General features: G+C 41.3%; 1 protein-coding gene across 1 annotated transcript in view; it reads right to left on the bottom strand.

The window, feature by feature from the left end:
* Positions 1-7: 7 nt before the first annotated feature.
* The window catches only part of DZIP1L (DAZ interacting zinc finger protein 1 like), a 71920-nt gene continuing 60267 nt past the window's right edge, over positions 8-11660 (bottom strand). The window contains exons 17-19 of the mRNA XM_089911109.1: positions 11169-11371; positions 10889-11053; positions 8-10239 (exon numbers count right to left, since the gene is read on the bottom strand). The gene's annotated coding sequence lies outside the window, so the exon portion shown is untranslated. The remainder of the gene's footprint in view (positions 10240-10888; positions 11054-11168; positions 11372-11660) is intronic.

Here is an 11660-nt window from a genome sequence, read left to right as displayed (position 1 = left end):
CATAGGTATGCTGTATAAAATTAAACAAAAAGGGGCTTCCCTGGTGGCGCAGTGGTTGAGAGTCCGCCTGCCGATGCAGGGGACACGTGCCCCGGTCCGGGAAGATCCCACATGCCGCGGAGCAGCAGGGCCCATGAGCCATGGCCGCTGAGGCCTGCGTACCGCAAAAAAAAAAAAAAACTTTTGTTACTCTTTAGCCAAACTGAACTGTGCTGGAAATGAAAAAAAGAACTCAAAGGCAGAGTGATGAGTGGGAGTTGATGGCTCACTGGGGGGGTTCCACTAGACATACACCATGGGGTTTGTATTTTAACCTCTTTTGGAAAGTCTCAGCCCCCACACATTTGATATTTGAACTGAGCTCACTGCATAAAGGGGAATACTGCTCTCACTGGCCCAAAAACACGGAAGAGATACGTGCCACTGATTGTGGACCAAAGATGGGAAAGAAATCACCTGTGAGAGAAATGAACTCACATTCTATGTTGTATATAGAACTTCATGTCTACAATCTGTGCTTCTCCACGTTTTTCTTGGCTTAGGGGTTTTGCCTGGCAGAAAAATTATTAGCAAAAGTCGTCTGGAGGAGCTTCCAGTATGGCTTAGAAAGCTCCTTCCAGACTGATCCTCCTGCAGATAACAAATATAAAAGCTGTAAAAAATAGAAAAAGCAACCACCTGAAGCCACTAGAGAGTGAACAAAGACAGGTATATTCTGGAGGGTAGTTTACACTTGGAAGAAAGAAAACTCACACAAAGCAGGTTTCTGTGGCTTCTAGCCCAAGGGAAGAACAGAGTTAGGCAGCAAAAAGCAGCTAAAACTCTATTAGAAAATCTATAGTCTTTATGGACTGAAGAATCAGAGAAAAGAGTTCAGGGCAACTAGAGCCACCATAAAGTGAAGGGAGAATACTGGAAGAAAGACAGCCAGAGGTGTAAGGTCTAAATTTTGTATGTAATATTTTCCCCAAATCTCTGAGTAAACTCTACACATGCAGGGCTGACTAAAAACAGCTGCCTTAGGTAAAAAACTGAATGGAGATTTGAGATGCCCCCCCAAGAAACAGAGTTTGCAGTTCAAATACAAGCAAGTTAATTGTCAACTCAAACAAACAAACAAACAAATCAATACTGTGGAAGAATATAGTAAAATCCAATGTCTCTAGAACATAACATTTACAACATCCAGAATAGAATCCAAATTATTTTACATGCACATGACATGACCCATTTTTAATAGAAAAGGCAATCAATGGAGACTGACTTCAAGATAACATAGATGCTGGAAGTAACAGACAAGGATTTTAAAGTGGCTAATGTAACTATGCTCAAATACATAAAAGAAAATATGCTCATAATGAATGAAAAGATAAGAAATATCAGCAGAAATAGAAACTATGTTTTCAAATGAAATTCTAAAACTGACAATATAATTTCTGTAACAAAAATGTATGAACTTATAATCAAAATGGAGATGACAGGAAACCATCAGTTAACTTGAAGATAGATCTGTAGAAATTACCCAAGGACAGAGAAAAAGAACAGTGACATGTAGGACAATATCAAAAAGAAACAATGGAGGCCAGAAGACGGTGGTATGATATAATTAAGGTGCTGGAAGAAAAAACTGTCAAGCTAAAATGATATATTCAGCTCAATTATCTTTTAATAATAATTAAAAGTGAGTGAAGGCAAAATATAGTTTTCTGATAAAAGGAAATCATGAGAATGCATTGCCAGCAGATCTACACTACAAAAACTGCTAGAGAAAGTTCTTCAGACTGAAGGGAAATGATACCAGATGGAAACTAGGATCTTCAGGAAGAAATGAAGAGCACTAGAAACAAATCTTATTAAATAGGACATTATATATCACTAGATATAATGCAAGGCTCAAAGCCTGAGAATTTGAGACAATCAGTGCACTACATCCATCCTTCCACCACCACAGCATTTCTGGGCAGCTGTCAGTGTTCCCACACTCCCCCACATGGCCGGGAGTAGCAACAGAGCCACATTAAGGATATATCTGCTTATGTACAGAGAGGAAACACAAGAGCATTGAGTAAGTAATAGTAATAGGCAAATCTTGGCAGTCTTTAAATCCAATACTAAACCAGGAAATTCTTAACTTTGAAAACTTAATTGAAAGAATATTTTCAAAATTGTTACTTTACACATTTGATACAGAGGTGAAAGCTTCCAGGATGAGAATTTCCTCACAATCCCCATATCTCAAAGGTATCACTTCGTAGGTCTTTAGGTGATAAACAAAGGCAGTGTAGGAGACAAAGAACAAATCAATGACTATTCTCTGCATGTTTTGTCTCATATTAGGAGATAGTGTCAGCTTTTTAAAAACGTATTTTCATTTTATACTCATCACCAAGCTATTGGTCTGTTAGACATCTCTTCTTGTGTTTTGATCTCTCTGTTTTGTGTGTTAACACTGAATATTTTGAGCAACACATGGGTTTCTTTGATTTGTGTTTATGGATGAAATGTGTAACAGTAAGAACAAAGTCAATTTCATAGGCCTTGGTTCTCAACCAGAATGTGCTAAGGAATGGGAGGCTTCTGGACTCCTAGAAGTATAACAGCCAAAAAAATGTGATTTTATGCCTAGCACATTGAGTGGATTGATTGAAAATATCTGCTAATATAATTTCTTCACACTAGGGTGATGGTGGGAGAATTATGTGTATATATGAAAGTTGTAGGGTGATAAGATTTTGAAAGAAATGAAACTAAATTCACTCTGCTTTTAATCACCTAGAAATTTTTTTAAAAAAGGATTACAAGTGTCAATTACTCATCATAATTGATGGCAAATAGTTCAACTCTCCTCTCCCTTTAAGCATATTTCTCTCCTGAATGTAGAAGAAAAGGCTTTCTGAAGCAGCAGTCCTTATGTTAGACACCCTCAAGGGAATTAGTATAGCCCCTGCTGCTGACAGTTTAACCTCAGAGCAGTCACTGAGGAGTATGATTCACAGAGGAGGATGAGACAAAGAGTGTAAAGATACTATTGTGAAGCCCAATAGCTGGCTGCCCTCTGGTTCCCCTGCTCTACCCTGATTTCATGTTGCAATGGAATGGAAACTCCAAAAATAGGCTAAACATGGGGCACCTACACTTGGAGAGGATGTGCAACACTTTAACATTCTATTTCCTAAATGGAAGCTAGCTCTTCTTTCTATGAACAGGAGAATTGGCACTTAATTTATTCTTCCCCAAATGGGTTTTATGCATATAATATACTTTCAATATTCACTCGTATTCACTTATTGAACAAACATGTACTGAATGTCTATTTTACACAAACATGTAGAAAATTTGCCATTAAAATAAAATATTTATAAACCATGTAGCAAAATATTTTTAAAATTATGAAAGGAAGGAAGGAAGGGAGGAAGGGAGGAAGGGAGGGAGAAAGGAAGGGAGGAAGGAAGGAAGGGAGGAAGGGAGGGAGGAAAGGAGGGAGGGAGGAAAGGAGGAAGGGAGAGAGAGAGGAAGAAAGAAAAAAAGAAAGAGAGAGAGAGAAGGAAAGAAAGAAAGAAAGAAAGAAAGAAAGAAAGAAAGAAAGAAAGAAAGAAAGAGAAAGAAAGAAAGAAAGAAAGAAAGAAAAAGGAAGGAAGGAAGAAAGAAAGATAATAGCCTGAAATAACTGAAATTATAAGGTCCCAGAGCAGGTACTCCATATGGATGCATCCATATCCCAGCATACACAAGCTTCCCTCACTAAAACATCTTTCACTAAAATTAAGCTCACTATCAAAAATTATAAAGCATGTGAGGAAATAAATCATGATGAGAAAGTCACCAGATTTGAAAACCAAGAGAAATCAAAAATCAAGATCTACAGCTAATAGAAAAATATAAGAGGCTGTAAAACAAGGACACTTTAAATGTGTCCCCCAAAAAAGAATTGGGAAAAACGAACAGGTGGTATTTTAAAATGAACCAAATAGAAATGCTGGAAATTTAAAATATAGTCATTGATGTAAGAATCATAGTCAGGTGAAATAATGGACTAGATATAGCATGGTATCTCAGAAGAATGAGTAAAGAAAATGACTCAGCACAAGAAGAGAAAGAGATGTAATGCCTAAAAAAGATTTTAGAGACATGACACACAAGATGAGGAACTTTAACATTCACTTAATATGGATCCAAGAGAAAAGATTAGTCAACCTGGAGGAGAGGAAATGTCTCTAGAACTGGAGAAAGACATATTCTCTGGTATGAAAAGTACACTGCCTCCTGAGGAGAATTAAGCTATACTTAGGGACATAGTCATGAAAATGTAGTATATCAGGAATAAGAAGAACATCTTAAAATAAGAAAAGATTATTTATTATAAATCCATGACAATGAGACTGACATCAGTACCAAAAAATGCCAGAAGACTTTGTAATCATATCTTCAAAGTTCAGAGGAAAAATAGTTGTCAAGCTCGAATTTTACAACCAGCTAAACTATCATTCCAAAGTAAGGGCAAGATGAAGTCTTTCCAGGGACCAGCATAAAAGATACTGGCCATTCCAGCTGTCATTGTGCTCAGGAAACACAATGTGACTGTGTGAGCCACACAGAATTCTCCCAGTGGAAAAGGGTCAGGTCTGAGGAACTAGAGGTCTTGTTGACTCTATCGGGTGGGTATTGCCAAGCCAATACTACTGAGGATTATATCCAGACACTTAAGAACAGGTGGGCCTTGAAGAGCAAGCATCATCTTAGCTTTAGTGCTTTTTACCCACCTAAATTACTTCATTAGTTTGAGAAGTACAAAGATAACACATTCTAGGTAGGCAGAGAGACCAGCTAAATCTACATTGTGCTCAACCTGGGATGCAAGCATATATGGATATCCTGGTCAAGTCTTTTTGTATGTAAGGAGCAGAAAACCCACCGTATGATTTGGGGCCTCTCTGCCAGCTGCTTACTCCTCAACTAAAAATGGTTGCCCCACCCAGATCCAACTCTGCATGAACTTTTAGTTAAAGTATCTACTACAATCTAAGCAGAACCTACGTTTCTCTTAGTTTAAATTCTTCTCATGAGAGAAAATCTGACTGACCACTAACCAATGAAAATTTTGTCATCCTCTGTGAAGGGTGCACCTCTGATCCAATCAGTTCTGTCCCTGTAGTAGCCTTGGCTACTCAACATCCATCCTACGACCATCACTTTTTCTTGCTAAAGAAGTATATCCACCCTCCATCCTATGGCCCTTTCCCCAGCTCAAAGGATATATTTTGATTGGCCTAAGTCAATCATAGTGACACATTCCCCTTCCTAGGGATTGATTTAGGGAATGGAGCATATGATCCAGTTTTAACTAGTGATTTATAAAGGAAAGTCTGTTGGAGGATTCTAAAAAAATGATTTCTTCACTTCCTAATGAGAAGACAGCAAAACCTACAGACCCATCCCCCAAATACACACACACACACACACACACACACTCACACACACACACACACACACACACACACACACACACACACACACATTCTTCCTCCATCTAGCATAACCATGATTATATGTGATGACTGGAAACATTGAAGCTAGGTTGCTACCAGCCTGAAGATGAAGAAGAGCAGAAAGGAGAGCCTAGAGAAAGTGGAAAGAGAACTCTAATTTTGCTCCTCATTTGCAGACATTCCATCTCTGAACTCTTTGTAATATATGATAGTTAGCATCTTTATTGCATAACCAAATTTCAGTTGGGATTTACTACTACTTAAAGCAAATGTATCTTAATTAAAAGAAACATGGACACCCAGGCCAGGCTTTCATCAGAGACCTTGAGTGGGCACAGCTCCCACAGAAATATCCATTGTGCCAAGTGGGTTTGGTAGACTTGAGGAGCATGAGGAATGAAGTATGTCCTAGAAAATCCCATCTCAAGAGAAGAAAAATGACAAAGAACAGGTTTACTTCAAGCATGAGTAGGGATGATTCTGGATGCAGTGTGTAATTTTGATTGTCCTCTAACCTAGTGTGCATAGACTTGTGTCTGAGTTCTAGGGCAAATGCATTGCAAAAAGAAGCAAAACATATTAATGGCTACAGTAGTCCCCCCTTATCTGCCGTTTTGCTTTCTGTGGTTTCAGTTACCACTGGTCAACTGTGGTCCAAAATTATTAAATGGAAATTTCCAGAAATAAAGTCGTAAGTTTTAAATTGTGCACCATTCTGTGTAGTGTGATGAAATCTCATACCATCCCACTCCGCCCTACTCCATCCTACTCTGTCTTATCCAGGAAGTGAATCATCCTCTTGTCCAGCGTATGACACCTATTAGTCGCTTAGTAGCCATCTTGGTTATCAGATACACTGTCATGTTATCACGGTGTTTGTGTTCAAGAAACCCTTGTTTTATTTAATAATGGCCCCAGTGGGAAGAGTAGTGTTGCAGGCAACTCAGATATGCCAAGGAGAAGCCTTAAAGCGCTTCCTTTAAGTGAAAAGGTGAAAGTTCTTGACATAAGGAAAGAAAAAATATGCTGAGGTTGCGTATTTATGGTTAGACTTATGGTTAGAATGACTTTCCTATCTGTGAAACTGTGAAGAAGGAAAAAGAAATTTGTGCTAGTTTTGCTATCATACCTTAAACTGCAGACGTTACTGCCACAGTGCATGATAAATCCACTTTTATTAGTATACTGTTATAATTATTCTGTTTGGTTATTAGTTATTATTTAACAACAATCTCTTACTGCATCTAATTTATAAATTAAACTTTATCATAGGTATGTATGTATAGGAAAAAATATAGTATATATAGGGTTAGGTACTCTCTGCGGGTTCAGGCATCCACTGGGGGTCTTGGAATGTATCCCCCATGGATAACGGGGAACTACTGCACTTCACTAAAATCTTAGTGCCATCCTGAGAGGTTCTAGTAGCTTTGGTGCCATGACCTAGCTGTGTCAGGAGACTAGAATGAAGCTTCCTTGGAGGGAAGAGGGGTCTTTGAAGCTTTGTACCAAATGGGCACAGACATCTCCCTGTTTGGAGCCAGGGACAACAATCATTGGATCTTAAAAGTCTAGACTGATTCCAACTGACTGTGCTGAGAAGGACTCAGGCATGAGAGACTGCCATGGTCAGTGAGCAGTGTCTGTCATGCAAGTGGCTGGGGACAAGCAGCACCCACGTCACACTCTCACCCTCCCGAATCCCTTCCAAGACCTCAGCCAACCACTCCCTGCATAACAGGGAAGGTGCACTCCCTCCAACACTCCACATCACGCATTCAAAAATCTTGTATTTTATCCTTTATTCTCTTAAACAAGGATACACTTACAAAAGTGCACTGTCTCCAACCAATTCAGGCATTGTTGAACAACCCTCCAAGACCAAGAGCCATTCTCATCACTTTTATTGTCCCTTGCCAATCCACAACTTGACACACCTCAACTTGCTATTTCTTGAAGATCAACAGCCCTCCAACCTAGCGAATTTTACTTCAGAATTTTAGTATTATTGTTATTTTTATGATTTTTCTTGTCTTCCTGCTTCATCCTAGAGATTTTAACCATGAGTAGCTTTGACATGCTTCAAAACCGCTTTTGTTCTTTCAGGGAGCTTTTGGAGAGGGTCCAACTTCACAACGTCCCTATGAAACAAGGCCACGGAGAATCCTTTGAATTTACTTCCTCAAATGTTTCTTGAGTACCTACTCTGTACCAGGTGCCATGGCAGATACAAAGATGAATAAAGAAGGAAAAGAAAGTGCCACTTGTTGAGATTCTGCTGTGCTATGTAATGTGCCAATACCATGCCAGGGACTTGGAAGTGCTTCAGCTCATTTCATTTCCATAGCAACCAGCAATTTCCCAAAGCATTATTATCACAATTAGAGCTGAGGAAACTGAGACTCAGAGAGGTAACAGTCATTCTTCTAGTGATTAGTGGAGCTGGCATTTGAATCATGTCTGTCTGACTTGTGGACAAAAAATGTCGCCTACCATATCAGTAAACAAAGGATGCTGGGACGACCGATCCATCAGCCACTGCAGTCCCCGAATGTGCACCCTACAGGGATTCAGGATGGAGAAAAACAGGATACTGGCCCTAGATAGCTGAGGTGTCTATCAAAGGAATGATTTAAATGAGCCCAGATTCTTGCATCTTCCCATACATAGAAAAGTGCTAAATTCATTAACCTGAGATGTCTGGTTTTCTTTAATGAGTGGTAATCTTTTGATGCTCATCTACCTGGGTTTTTTGTTTGAATTTCTGTATATCCCGGCTCCTCCCTTACCTCTTCAGATCTGTCCCTCAGAGCTATCTGAGAGCCTGTCTCCAGGGCTTAAGTCCTCAGTAAAGCTACCGAATAAAACATAATTCTCAACTTTTAGGTTGTGCACTTTTTTTCAGTCAACAGACTCAAAGCCCATTGTGTTTCAATGCACCAAGACAAGGGACCATATGAGAAGGCTTAAAGGAAAGGGGGAGGAGGGGTCCTGGGAAATTTGGAGTCAGAGCATTTCCTAGCAAGCTGTATGAAAGTAGGCCAGTTACTAACCTCTCTCAGCCTCAGCAGCTCAGTCAACATGGGCTAACACCTACCTTGCAAGGTTGTTGTGAGGATTAAAAATAATACGTGTAAAGCATCTAGCACATGGTACTAGCCTATAAAGAATAATTATTGTTATTCACAGCTTTGCAAATTACCATTTATCAAAGAGGCAGGTGCCATTTTCCTCCACCCCAAGTTCTCAGAATTTGCAGTGGGTATGAAATCTAGGACCTAAGTTAACAGGATTTTGCTATATGGCTTTGAGAAGGCATGTGTTTGTCTCAAGAATCTCCAGGAAGCCTGTAAGAAGAGAAAATCCCAAATCAGAGGCAAAATCAAGTCCTCATTCAGGGCAGATACTGGGCAGGAATGCCAAGAGAAGCCACCATAGTTCAAGCCTGCTTGTGAATTTGCATGAAGAGTGAAAAACAACATGACCACGGATCTGGCCCCATGGAATAGCCACGGGCATCTTCAGTGAGAAGAAGGCCATTATCTAAACTGCTTGGAGTCCCACAGCAAATCTTTACAGAAAGGCACAAACTCACATTGGATCAGGCTTTTGTGGGTCTCCAGGGAATGCTGACTTTGTTAATGTCACCACAAATGTGTCCCTGAATGAGGGAGTTGACAGGACACCTGTCTCTGCATTGAAACCTGATTAAAGCAAGTCCAGCCCCTACTATTCTCTCAGAAGTTTTCACAGTTTCTAAGCTGTTTAGTCCTTTGTGATTTGGTCATTTCTATGGCAGGAAGGCTTCATCCTTGATTCTTTTAGTGATAATCCATCCACAGCACAGCATGAATACTCGAGGAACGGGCTATCTCCCAAATAGAATTGCCTAGGTGGAAGGACTTGATAGGAACAGAAAATGCATCCCCAAAAGCCACCCTCACAAATAAGAATTTTTCCCTACCTCCTGTCACTGATGCTGTGAATTCTTCTCTGGAGGAAGAGCGGCAGGGAGGTAGCATCCCAAACTGTTTCACGAAAGAACCCCTCAAAAAGAGGGTAATAGTGGGGATGGCTGGGCAACATTGTGAATATACTAAAAACTATTGACTTGTACACTTTAAAGTTGTGATGTTTATGTTATATGAATTATATCTCAAAAATATTTTTTAAACATTAAAAAAAGAAAAGAGAGAAGTTCAGCTTTGGGAAACTTGTCCAGGAGGCCTGGAGGGCCCAGACCCAATTAGAGCTCCAGAGAGGGACTCTTGTGCACATCACGTTCTGCTCTTTAATATATCTGTATTTGTTGTAATGTTTTAAGGGTTAAAATTATTTGCCAGTTAAAATGCTTAACCTTTATCCCCTCAGATATTTAAATAAAATTGATAACCCAGGAAGATGTGCCTTAGTTTTCCAGGGGTTTGGAGAACCTTGTGGCAACACCAATTGCTTGTGGGCTTAAGAAGCATGAGAGGGCTTCCCTGGTGGTGCAGTGGCTAAGAGTCCGCCTGCCAATGCAGGGGACACGGGTTCGTGCCCCGGTCCGGGAAGATCCCACATGCCGCGGAGCAGCTGGGCCCGTGAGCCACGGCCGCTGAGCCTGCGCGTCCAGAGCCTGTGCTCCGCAATGGGAGGGGCCGCAGCAATGAGACGCCCGCGTACCGCAAAAAAAAAAAAAGAAGCATGAGAAACCAGCCAGGCTTACCAAAGTATGATCCCGGGTGTGGATCTCAGGATGCTATCCCATTGCCTATAGGAAAATGTTGTCTGTCATTCCATTAAACAACAAATGCTGCCCACCATCAAGTCATCGGCCACTGCAGCCACCCCCGTTAGTACTCTATGAAGGGAATTCTGGATGAAGGAAAACAGGATACTGGCCCTAGATAGTTAAGATGCAAATCTAAGGAATAATTTCAATGAGCCCAGATTCTTGCATCTTCCCATACATAAAAAAGCACTGGGCTTCCCTGGTGGCGCAGTGGTTGAGAGTCCGCCTGCCGATGCAGGGGACACGGGTTCGTGCCCCGGCCCAGGAAGATCCCACATGCCGCGGAGCGGCTGGGCCCGTGAGCCATGGCCGCTGAGTCTGCGCGTCCGGAGCCTGTGCTCCGCAACGGGAGAGGCCACAACAGTGAAAGGCCCGTGTAACCGCACCCCCCCGTAAAAAAAAGCACTAAAATCATTAACTTGAGTCGTCTGTCTTTTGTGATTAGCAGTAATCTTTTGATGTTCTACCCCATGTTTGGTTTGTCTTTGCTTTTTGGTTTTTTCAGCAAAAACTCCTATATAACCTGGCTCCTCCCTTACCTTTTTGGAGCTGTTCCTCAGAGCTATCTGAGAGGCTGCCTTCCCAGGCTTTAGTCCTCAGTAAGGTCCCCGAATAAAACATAACTCACAACTTTTAGGCTTGCATTTTTCTTCAGTCGACAGTCTCGATACGTGATTCCAGGGTATAGATCCTTGCTGTGGACTCTGGTCTGGCCAGGTCACTCAGAACGCTCATTTCCTCTTCTGTTAAATTAGGAATCCAGCACCTGCTGTGCTATGAAACACACCCAAACCTACGTACATATGAAGCATATACATATGCCTTGTCACAGGAATAACTGGCAAAAGACAAAACAATAATGACCACAACAGCCCCCAAAACACCATTACACAGACGTTCATACTCACTAGAGGGTACCTCCAGATTTGAAAGAGCTTATCCAAGGCAAGAGACCTCCCTCAGGTGAGCAAAGAACAAACATTTAACGGAAGATTGCCATTTGAAGCAAGAAAGAAAAGCTCCTCCACCCGGTAATGGAGCCCTGTGAGGACAAGGTCAGGGCAGACCTCTGCAGCTGGAAGAAACATCCTTTCCTTATTATGGGTTCAGGCTGTAAGTCAAGAACAAAACAGTTGCTTGTTTTCACAACAGTACAGATCAAATGGTAAAAGAAGTGATCATACCAAATAGAAGATTTAAATTAGAGGTCCATCCTCACCCACCAAACCAGAACTCAGCACAACCTAGCTTCCTTCCTGTGTCCAGCGTGCAGAGGCCTAGAGCTGACGCTACAACCGCAAGTGTGGATGTGGTCACCGTCGTGAGGAGATTAGCAGCAGCGGTACATGGCTCAGGCCTGAGCAGGCAAGCGGCCTGGGCCTCACGGGGCCCTGCTCCTT

The sequence above is a fragment of the Delphinapterus leucas genome, chromosome 4 (assembly GCF_059928025.1).
Source record: "Delphinapterus leucas isolate spDelLeu-1000000601 "Yukka" chromosome 4, BTC_Dleu_Yukka2, whole genome shotgun sequence".
Taxonomy (NCBI): Eukaryota; Metazoa; Chordata; class Mammalia; order Artiodactyla; family Monodontidae; genus Delphinapterus; species Delphinapterus leucas.
This window is presented reverse-complemented; position numbering and strand designations above follow the sequence as displayed.